The sequence below is a fragment of the Pipistrellus hanaki genome, assembly GCF_964339955.1.
Source record: "Pipistrellus hanaki genome assembly, chromosome: 12".
Lineage (NCBI taxonomy): Eukaryota > Metazoa > Chordata > Mammalia > Chiroptera > Vespertilionidae > Pipistrellus > Pipistrellus hanaki.
This window is the reverse complement of record NC_140514.1, coordinates 11,160,107-11,171,911: the sequence shown is the minus strand read 5'-3', so window position 1 is coordinate 11,171,911 and position 11,805 is coordinate 11,160,107.

The following is an 11,805-nucleotide window of genomic DNA, read 5'->3' as shown; positions in this document are numbered from 1 at the left end:
AATGTCAACGTTGGTCCTACTTCTGTGTCCTAAGGCAACACAAAGTGATCCCACAGCTCCTTATGCATGCCCACATATCAGATCTTCTTGGTCATGTCATTTCTGTGCTGTACAGATCTCTCCACCTCCCTTGGATGGCATGGCTCCCAACTTCCTCATCGCACTGCTCATTGTCTGTTGGGAGACTCTACTCCGACAACATCCCTCATGAGAAAAGCAGATGTTTCCTGATCACCGCCGAGTCCAGTTGGACCCACTCTCCTCGATGGGGATCATATCTAGCTCATAGGTCTTTATTTTCAGGATCTGTTGGGCTTCCCCCGACCTCAACATATTGCAAAATAAAACATTCCCCAAGGTTTCTGGCAGCTTTCCCATTTTCCATGATTTCTCAAACTCACTGCCAGAGGCTCTGAGATTATATCTGCAATTTTTTTCTTCTTCACACTCTGGACTATAATTTGTCTGAGCCTAGAGGTTTGAAATCATTTCTTATGCCAAGATTGTTTTAATTCCCTAACTCAGTGGTCGGCAAACTGCGGCTCTGTTGACTGAGTTTGCCGACCGCTGCCCTAACATATCATGTGCTCCATTTCCCTCCTTTCATGGTCTCCTTTGCTTCTTTGCACATTTAGAGCTCAAAATCTATTCTTCTTACTCCATAAAATGGAATTTGAATTTTTGCTAATTTGGACTTCTACAAGCCTGTTAGCATTATATCATCTTCTTGGATCTATCACTTCCTATTCTTTTCTTCTTCCTTCTCTTCCTCCTTCCCTTCTTTTATCTTTCTTTCCTCCCTTCCTCCCTCCCGCCCATCTTCTCTTCTACCTCATTCTCTTCTCTCTCTGAACTGAACTTTTCATGGAAACCCTCTTTAATCTCTTATGTTCCTTGGGTTTCCCATTTGCAGAGGCTTTAGCTTTGCTGAAAACCTTCATTTGTCGTATTGCTCTTGGTATGTGTCCCTCATTATCTCTTGTGAACAACGCCCTTTTGAGAGCACGAGTTCATGAGAAAGTTGTGTGTGGCCACACTGGCTTCGGAGCTTGCTTATCCTTTCCCTCTGCACCAGAGTTCGTCATTATTGCATCGCCTCCACATTTGCGTAACACTCCCCTGCCTTGCTATTACGGACTCCCAAAAGACATGGTCACTTTCTCCCCAAGTGCCTATAATTTCTGTATAGAAACCGGTTCTTTCTTGTTGGTTAAAGTTACAGCTCAAAGGGCAGTTTCTCCTCTCTGAGGGCTGAAATTGTTCGTTAGGAATGTGAAACATTTTTATAGGCGATGCTATTTTAGCCCAGTGTGACCTCCAGCAGACACAAAGAGAGTTCAAGTCGCCAGCCTGTGACTGCCTGCCGGTGGTGACATGGTCTGCCTTCAGAAAGCCCCCTCCCTGCCTGGGCACCCGCGGTGACCCTCACCCTAGCAGGACTCTGGTTTGCACGACTCCTGTAATTCTGTCCTGCTCCCACCCTCCGTGAGTGGCTTTCTGGATGGGACCAGGCCATCTTTTTGCATCCCTCTGTCATACGTAAGGCTGCTTCCTGCCACCACTGCAGTTATGTACGAGAATGGCCAGGCCTATTATTAACATCCCTTCCATCCTCTGGGAACTAAAGTCAGAGACATTTGAATGCCTAACGGTTTTTCCTGATAAGTTTCACTCTCAACTGAGAATTAGGTCTGAGGTACCAGCTCCCGTGGTCCAGCCATTTTTACAGACCAGCGGTCGGCAAATTGCGGCTCTCGAGCCACATGTGGCCCTTTGGCCTCTTGGATGTGGTTCTCCCACAAAATACCACGGCCTGGGCAAGTCCATTTTGAAGAAGTGGCGTTAGAAGAAGTTTAAGTTTAAGAAATTTGACTCTCAAAAGAAATTTCAATTGTTGTCCTGTTGATATTTGGCTCTGTGGACTAATGAGTTTGGAACCCCTTTTCAATCTCTCATGCTTCTTGGGTTTGCTCCAGCCTGGCCTCCTCGCTTCCTGCCAGGATGGGGTCCCACCTGCACACGTGGCATTCCTGCCCTGACTTCCCTCATGACTTGCCCCAGGGCCGTGGGGAGGCAGGCTGCTTCCTCTCCTGGTTAGCCAGGCCTGCTGTTGCCCCTCCTCTACCATTCCCTCCCCTCTCCCCCAGCCCCTTTGCATTCCCCATGAGGTGTCTGCATCCATGCTTTTCCCCCAGAACTTCATAGAATGGTCCTGATGACGATGCAGACCTGGCAGGGGGCATGTGTTTATGGGCTGCAATTTGAAGCTTATTAAAAGGCCTGTTTGAAGGTAGTTGGGGTCTGCAGTTGAAACTAGATGCAAGCGTGCACATGTGTACCTCCTGGCAGGTAGTATATGCTCAACCGATGTGCCCACGTTTTCTCATCTGTGAGATGCATTGCAATTTTGTGCGTTTGTTTTGAGGGAAGATAGGTAAATACACTGTAGTTAGTAGCTATTTTCTGGAGATAACTAGGCTACTGGTTAGGGCCGTGGTCTGCAAACTGCGGCTCGTGAGCCACGGGTGGCTCTTTGGCACCCTTGAGTGTGACTCTTCCACAAAATACCACATGCTGGCGTGCACATACAGTGTGATTGAAACTTCGTGGCCCATGCGCAGAAGTCGGTTTTTGGCTCTCAAAATAAATGTCCAACGTCGTACTGTTGATACTTGGCTCTGTTGACTAATGCGTTTGCCGACCCCTGGGTTAGGGTGATGGGTTCCATTACGTTTGAAAGCTAGTTTGGCCACTAACTAGCTGTGTGATGTTGAGCAAGATCCTTCACCTTTCATTCCCCCCAATTATGAAATGGGAACAGCTGTAGAACCTATTGTACAGGGTTGTCACGATTAAGTGAGATAATCCAGGCAAAGCTTCCAAGGCAGCCCTCAGCGCTCAGCAAGGGATCAGATGCTGTTACCATCACCCTCACTATCTCCATCCCTCATGTTGTGCTCCCTGCTGCTCTCCCTAGCCCTGGTTGCCTAGTTCAGGGTGGGAGGGAGGACAGGGGGAGAGAGAGGACCATGAGCAGGAGACCCCAAAAGGCAGGAGAGAGGTCCAAGCCCTCGGAAGGGAGGGAGAGTGGGCGGTAGGACAGACCCAGAGAGGATGTGGGCTCAGTCGGGATGAGCACCTGGCACTTGGTTGCTTTTATTCTCGTCTTGTGCCTTTTCCATCATTTTTACGGGCTGGTGTGTAGATATTTGCTGAAAGGGCTGTTCCACCTGGATCTCATTGAGACCATGCAGCCTTCCCTTTCGCTGAACCTTTTTTTTTTTTTTTTTTTCCTGCCCCGGGAACTATATAAACGTTCCATTTGTGATGTAATCGTTCTGTTTCAGATTTTCTTTCCTAAACGAAAAGCTGGAGTTATCCAAAACATTGGAGACAATGGCTTGAATGTAAGGCTTTGCATGACGCAAACCCTATCTCCTATGGTTTACGTTTCTTTTTCCTACTTCGCCGTTGTGCTCCAGCTCTGGGTGGAGGCTCCAGAGGGCAGGGCCACGCCGAGAAGAGAGTAGAAAGAGGAGAAGGATGACTTGTGCTGGAAATTGCCCACTTTCTAAGGGGCAGCCTTCGCTTGCTGGGAATCACAGTCACAGTCCTCACGGTGGTTGCTTACAACGTCTGTAGGAACCACCGGGTTCTGCCGAAATTTCTTTTGTAAAGAAAGTGTTTTGTTGCTTTATCCGCCTACGACACTGACGTTTTTGTAAGGCCAATGAGCCTCTCTTCCACTCCTTGGCACTGCCACATAACTGCACGTGGGAAAAAAGAGGAGGGATGGAGTTTAACTGACAGGCTACAGGTAGCAAATGGCCCGATCTTGTGTAACAAGAAGCGGGGGCAGGGCATAGATTGCTTAGTTGTGATGAAGTGAAAGGAAGGGTGGCTTCTAAGTCAAAGACTTGGCGTTCAAGCCGCAGTTTCTCCTATTCACTAATTTACATGGGGTTCAGACCTTCATTGCCTTGACCATGAAGTGGGAAGAGAATGCCTTGATAGCAGGGCTGGCTGAGGCCCAGCAGAAATGAGATGTGAAGGCAAGTGACCTTGCCCGGAGCCTTAGGGATGAATGTGATCATGGGTAAGAGGGTTCCCCTTCTTTGGCTGGAGGAGGAGGGAGTTTCTGGGTGTTCTTGGATGTAGGAGGCCGAGGGCTGACTGAGGACCACAGTAAGGCATCTGTGTCTCTGCCCTCAGCCTGCATCCTGGGTATAGGTATCCCTGTTCCTGACCCCATTCCTGGCCTGATGGAGTGGGGTTTGGAGTGGAGCTGAGCCATGGAGCCCAGGTGACAAAGTTCTCTGGAACTGAGCCACTGTTTCCGATTCCACCCCAAGGCCCGCGGGATGCTAGCACCAGCATCTGGCATCCAGGCGCTGCTGCCCCAGGGCTTGTGGGCCAGGGGGTGAGACAGGGAGGAAGGAGGAGCAGAGGCTGCCGGCCTGGGCATGAGCTAATGGAGACAGCTCGAGGATGCCCAGAAGTCAGGGGAGATCTGACGCGATGCCGGGGGATGGGGGGATCAGGTAACTGTTGAGGGCTTCTAGTCCTACAGATGGACTTCATTTGAATGGGCCCTCACAAGTGGGTGAGGCTTGGGGACACTGAGGTTCCTGTACCTCAGGGTTTTGGTGTGAATTAAGAAAGGCCATGTGAATGCACTTTGCCAATGTTAAAGCTCTCAGAAGAGGGAGAGGTTTGTGTTATGGGTAAGACTTTCTGATGTCTGGCCAGTGTCACTCAGCAGTTGAGCATTGACTTATGAACTAGGAAGTCATGGTTCGATTCCTGGTCAGCCTTGGTTTTGGGCTCAACCCTCAGAGGGGGGCGTGCAGGAGGCAAGCCATCAATGACTCTATCTCTCTCTCTCTCCCTCTCCCTTCCTCTCTGAAATCAATAAAAAAGTATATCTCTATCTCTATCTATCTATCTATCTATCTCTATCTATACAGATAGATAGAGATAGATATGTATAGATAGATAGAGATAGACATAGGTAGATAGATAGATAGAGATAGATAGATAGATAGATAGATAGATATAAAGAAGACTTTCTGAAATCGGCAAGCCCCTGTTAGGGTATCACTGGAGCCTCTATGAAGCCCAGACACAGTGGGAGGCAGCAGGCAACCAGGATACAGAGATGCCTCCTGAGGCAAGTCCTGGGAGCCCACAGCTGATGGCGTGAACTCGCAGTGTGGGTGGGTGAATGGGCGAAGGGGGTCAGAGGATGCAAAGTTCCAGTTGTAAGAAGTCATGGGATCGAATGCGCTGGTGTGACTGTGGTGAATAACACTGCTGCATAGTTGCAGCTGCTGAGAGAGTACATCCGAGAAGTTCTCATCCCAGGAGAAAAGCTGTGCAGTTATGTGTTGTGATAGAGGCTAACTAGACTTACCGTGATGATCATTTCACAATCTATGTGGAATCATTAGGTTATGCACCTGAAATGAACATAATGCTATATGTCACTTACATTGCAATACAGAAGCCCACGGAACTGCCCCGGGGCTTGGCACGCTAAAGCCTATGGGCTGAATCTGACTTATCACCTTATTATTACTTTTTAATTTTTTGGTAAATAGTGTTTTAGTTGAACCCAGGCACACCTGTGCATTTCTATATTGTCTGTGGCTGCTGCAGCACCCACTGTAAGGACAGAGTTGAGTAGTTGTGACAGAGACCGTATGGCCCCAAATATTGACTGTATAACCCTCCACAGAAAAAGCTTGTCAGCCCCTGGGCTGGTGGGAGACACTCAGCCATGCATGGTTAACTCTAATTCCCGTCTGTGGGTGGCGCTGGTGGTGAGGAGGGCGCTGGCTGTCTGGCTCCCAGGCTTTGCCATGATTGGTGGACCAGCCCTCAACCTTGCAGGCCTAGAAACGGAACTTTGTAGGTTCACTTGGACATGACAACAGCGCTTGTGATGGGCTGAAAGATGCCCAATCGAAGCCCGTCATGTAGGCTAATAACATAGTGTGGGATTGCCCTTCCAGGGGCTGCAATGATTTCTGGGGGCTGCCCTTTCTGCATACCGGGGCGTTCACCCAAGTTTGGCTACTGCTCACCAGGTTCCCCATGGGCATGACTGCACCACAGGGAGCTTCCGGGATAGTGAGTTCAGGTCCAGGTGAGCCCAGAAGAGGCCCTGGCCCTGGCCCTTTCCAGACAACAATGCCTGGAATCGAATGCCCTCCCCGCTCCCCGCCCCACACTGTCCTCCCTGGAAAAGGTTGGGAAAATGCCAGAACGTGTTCTATGGATTCCTCCTCCCCCACCAACCCCTGCTTCCCAGACTGCCTTTTCTCACAGCTTCATTAGCATCACTGGCTAAAGGCTCCAGCTGTTGCCAGTGAACCTAGCAGGACTTTTGTTCTCTCCCATTACTGACTGTTTTTATGGGTTTATTCGAGGGCGAAAACCTTACATCCCCAGTGCTCAGGTTCTCAAGGGCACCACGCTGTCTCCCCCTGTCCACCCACCGGCAGCTGACAACCTGGGGCTTTGTGCTAATGAGGGCATGGTGGAGGTGCAATTTGACCCCAGAGGGGAGTGAACCTTAATCCTGACTGAAGGTATGGGAAAAGGCTTCTCAGAGAAGGTGACACTTGATATGGGCTTCAGAGGAGGAAGAGCTATTTGAGAGGCAGAGAAGTGGGAGACCAGCATCCAGGCATCGGAGAAATGTGAGCAGTCACAGAGGTAGCTGACCAGCTAGAAACCTAATGAGGCAGAGAGAGGGATGGAGGAAGGGAGGGAGGGAGGAAAGGGGAAAAGAAGGAGGAAGGGAGGGAGGAGAGAGAGAGAGAGAGAGAGAGAGAGAGAGCGAGCATGAATGCATGGCAGAGGTGGTGGGTGTGCAAACAGATGATGGGAGATGAAGCAGCAAAGAGACTGAGCCAGATTGGAAGGAGCTTTGAGGAACCAGACTTTATTCTAAAGGCATGGAAAGTGCAGGTTCAAAGAAAGGAAACTCCTCAGGGTTGGTGAGAAGTGGAGCAGGACAGTGGGAATGGAGTCAGGATTGGTTGTGTTGGAGGGATGGTGGTGATGTTAACCAAGTTGGAGCTCTTAGAGGAAGAATGATTGGGAGGAAAATGATGAGTTGTAGATGAGAAGATGGAATGTCTGTGGGTCCTACCAAAAGCAGTGAGAAATGCAGATGAGGGGAAAAGACTAGGCAGAGTTGAAAAGTTGGGCTCATTTGCATATGAATGTTGGCTAAAGCAAAAAAAAAAAAAAAAAAAAAAAAAAAGAGAGATGCACGTCTGACAAACTCCTGGCCACAGGCTTGAGGGGGGAAGTACAGAATGAAAAGGAAAAGCAATTGAGTGTGGAGTCTTGGAGAATGTCTGGATTCAAGGGTGAGAAGATGAAGAGCCACGGAGGAGATGGAGGAAGCGCCTCTATCCATTCCCCTGGTTCACTCATTTGGTCAACAGATATTTATTGGGCACCTCCGGGCAGGTCCTGGGCACCAAGAGGGTGTTGGGAGGTCAATGGCACCCTCCCAATGGAGGCCCAGATTATGAAAATGCTCATTGCAAAGACTTGGAAAATAGAATATAAATTACTCATGTCCCTATTACTCTTACTATTCTGTTGTTGTTGTTTTCCCCCAATCCTGTTTCTAGGCACAATTGACTACATATAGTGGATTTATGGTCATATTGTTAATACAATTTCCTGTATTATTTAGCTTACTAATGTTAGAAATAAGGCAAGTGTCCCCCCCCCCCTCCCCCCCCCCCCCAGTCAGGGGTTCTGATAGAATACAAAACACTCGAGAAACCAGGCAGCAAGGCAAACATATTTACTTCTACGTAGAAGGGTGCACAGACAAGGTCTGGAAGTGCGCGCACACCAAGCAGGCAGGCTGCTTGGGTTTATAATCCCTTACGCATGTGAACTGTCCTTTGCTCTTGATTGGAGCTCAGGTGCACTGTCTTTCGCGATTGGCTAATTCAAAGGGAGGGGTTGGCCTTTGCTGTTTTAAGATGGCAGCCCCCAGGGGAGCTGCAAGCCATGTGGCCAACATGGTGGCTGTCTAAACTGTTCTCTGACAGAAAAGTTGACTTGTTTATTCTCACACTAACTATACCATCAGTATTTCCCTATATCTATAAAATACCTTTGAGAACATCTTATACACATGCATCATACTTCAACCATTTCTATGTTATTCATTTAGGTTCTTTCTAATCTTTCTCTGTTTTAATGTGGCAATTATCCACCTTTATACATAATTTTTCATCCTTGAAACTTCAAAATGGTCAAATCCATTCACACTTCAAATTTATTAATGTTTTTCCCTGAGATGCCTTATATTTAAATAAGTAATGCCTCATAAATGTTAAGAGTTTTCTTATCACAGTTAAAAGTGACCACACTCTCCTTCATCTGAAAATGCAGGCTATTTTGCAATGTTATTTGATTATTATATAAACTCCATTCTTAAGTTAAGAAATTTGACCCAAACTGGAGTAACACAGGTATAGCACATGTGGAACAACCTTTTCATATCTTTAGGGTGTTTTTTTGTTTGTTTGTTGTTTCTTTGTGTGGATTTTGTTTTGCAGTATTTTGAGGATGTTTCTCATTTCTCTCTTCTCTTTGTTTTATTATAATCCATCACTTGCTATGAAGATTCAGAGGTTGTACCAAAAAGCAAATAAAAAGATTGTTTTTGCTTATGCTTTATTTCTTCGCTGAAAAAAATGTATTTGCCTTATATAGTTTTCTTATTATTTTACTCTCAAACATCTGATGTACTTGTGTTTTAAGTGAGTTTCTTATAAGAAGATTATAGCTGGATTAAAAATTATCATAACTGGCAAATTTAATTCATTATATTTTGTGTACATGGATGGTTTTGGATTTATTTTTGCTATCTGTTTCATGCTTTCTATTTGTTCAATGGAGTTTTTTTCTCCTTTTATTTTTTGTCTCCTCTAGTAGTTTGGAACTTATAGATTCTATTTTACTTTTTTAATGGTAAAAGTTATTATATTTACTGTCCTCCTAAAATTTATGGCACTTTAATTATTTCCAGCTTACAAGCTGGTTATTGTCTAGTTTTTTATTTTTATTAAAATATTTTGTGAAATGTATCATATAGGAAAGAGTGTACAGCATAAGCATTCACATTCATGAATACTTATGTACCTACTATGTTAAGAAACAGAATATTATCTCTACTTTAGAAGCCCATGTACCTTCCTCCCAATGTTTTTAAGTTTACAGATTAGATGTTGTTAATAGTGTTGATATTTACTTAAGTTTATCTACATGATTACCATTAATTTGTTCACTTGGTTGCCATCCTTCTTACATCTCCAAAGTATATACCTGTAAGAAGTTCCTTTACTGAGAGCCTGTTGATAATAATAATATTGTTTTTACTCATCTAAAAACATCTCTAGTTTATTCTCATTCTTGAATTAGAAATTTTGTTGGGTATGTGATTATTGATTGACAATTATTTTCTTTCATCATTTTGAAGGCATAACTGGCAGTCTTGGTGTCTGTAACTGCTCATAAGAAGCCACATATCAAGCAGGTAAGCTGTCTTTCAGGCTGTTTTTAGCTAACTAGTCTTTAATGTTCTGTAATTTCCCCATGATGTGTCAGGGTGTAACTACTTTTTGAAAGTTTTTTATACTTCCTAAATATAAGGATCTGTGAAACTTCTTGAATATTGTCTTTCTTCCATTTTTTCTACTCACTCCTTTGGAAATCGGAATAGATACATGTTAGAACTTCTCACTCAAAATTTCCATATTTGTTAAGCTCTCTTTTATAAGTTTCTCCTCTTGTTTTTTTGTACTATATTCTAAGTAGTTTTGTTTGTTGTATCTAACTTTCAAAGTTCTATCTGCTAGTTAACGCATTAAAATTTCAACTATATGTTTTTCTGCCAGAAGATAAGGATCTTCTTGGATATTTATGATAATATTTTATTCCTTACTCATGTTTTAAATTCTTTAAATATTGAAAACATACTTATTTTTTAAACTATGGCCTGCTGGCTAAATCTGGCACACTCCTGTTTTTGTAAATAAAGGTTTATTGGAACACAGCCAAGCCCATCAATTTACATACTGCCTGGGTCTGCTTTCTCACTAGAAGGTCAAAGTTGAGTCTTTTCGGTAGAGATCGAATGGCTTGCGAAGCCCAAAATATATACTACCTGGCCCTTTGGAGAAAAGGGTTGCTCGATGTGGTAATACCACCACCTAAAGACCTAGTGTGTCTGATTCTGCTGCTGGACATTACTGCTAACTCTCATCTCATGCTGTCTTGCTCTGTAAGAGGTCTTGTGATTTTTTTTATTGTGAGCTCGTTTTGTTGGGGGCATTATCTGTGAGGGTGTTAGGAGACTTCACTTGAGAGATTATTCCTTCTGTTTGTGTTTATTGATGCCAAGCGCCTGGGGAGCCACTAACCTAGGACCATTTTACATTTCTTTAGCTTAAAATACTACCAACATAGGCAAGAAAGTGAATTTGAACCATAGGTCTTGAGGTGTGGTTTGTGGTTAATTACTTCTGGGCATGGGGTAAGGACTTACCCCCCGCCCCCCCCCCCCCCCCACTACCAAAATCAAAGCTAAGATACAAATTTTTCTTTGCTGTCTTCCTGTACAGGGCAAATGCTGTCCAGTCCACTCTTTCACTGGAAATGGGGTCTTTAGGGACTCATTCCAAAGTCTCTGTGCTGACATGTGACTACCATGTTGCCTGCCTCCCCCACTTGGCAAACACCTGAGGACTCCAGTGCCTGCCGAAGTGAGCATGTACCACGCTCCTTCTGGATTCTGGCCTCTACTCCACTTTTGGCCTCTGAAGATTTACCTTCATTTCTTGCCAAGTCAGCTCTTCCTTGTATCCAGCCTTTTATAGGTGGTGTTGGGGGAGGCTTTTTCAGGATATGAAGTCTGCCATATTGCCAGAAATAAATGTCATGAAAATTTTAAATTAAAAAATGTACAGTTAGGATAATGGACATGGGAAAGTTTTACAATACCCTCCAGGCTCCAAGCCTACCTTGTGTTTACTTATATCTGGATTATGAGTGTTGTCTCTGAGGGAGACAACCTGGGTTTGGAATTAGACCGTGTGTAGCGGTGGGGGGGTTTGAGAGGAGGAGAGGGAGTGGGTATATTTTTCCTATAATGGGCCAGATGGTAAGTATTTTCAGCTTTGCAGACCATATGCCACTATTCAGCTCTGCCACAGCATCGTGAAAGCAGCCAAAATTACATGCTACATAATGAATGGGCATGGCTGTGTTCTAATAAAACTTTATTTACAAAAACAAGTCATGAGCTGGATTTGGCCTGTGGATTATATCCTGCACACCCCTGGTCTTGGGCAAGTTAATGAACCTCTATAAGCACCATCTCTGCAGTGAAGATTATAGCTCCGCTCTGTGTGAGCATTCAGTTAGTGAACTCATGAAATGCTAGTGTTGTCTGTGATGATGATGCCAGTAATGACGATGATGGTTTCAAAGTGGTTCCCTGATTTTTTTTTAAGATTCTAAAGGTTTAAAACATTCAAATGTCTCCAGTGCTGCCTCCTCCGCTACTGATAACAATACTGCAGCAACAGGCAAACCCAAAATCTCAGTGGCTTTACAGGACACAGGCTTAGGTCTTGCTCACATGATGTTTCCATCACCAGTTGACAGGGGGCTCTGCTGATGGAGAACCCAGGCTGATGGAGCGGCCATCCCCTGACTTTACTAGTCACTGTAGAAGAACAAGTCTCTGCAGAGTCTTGCAAG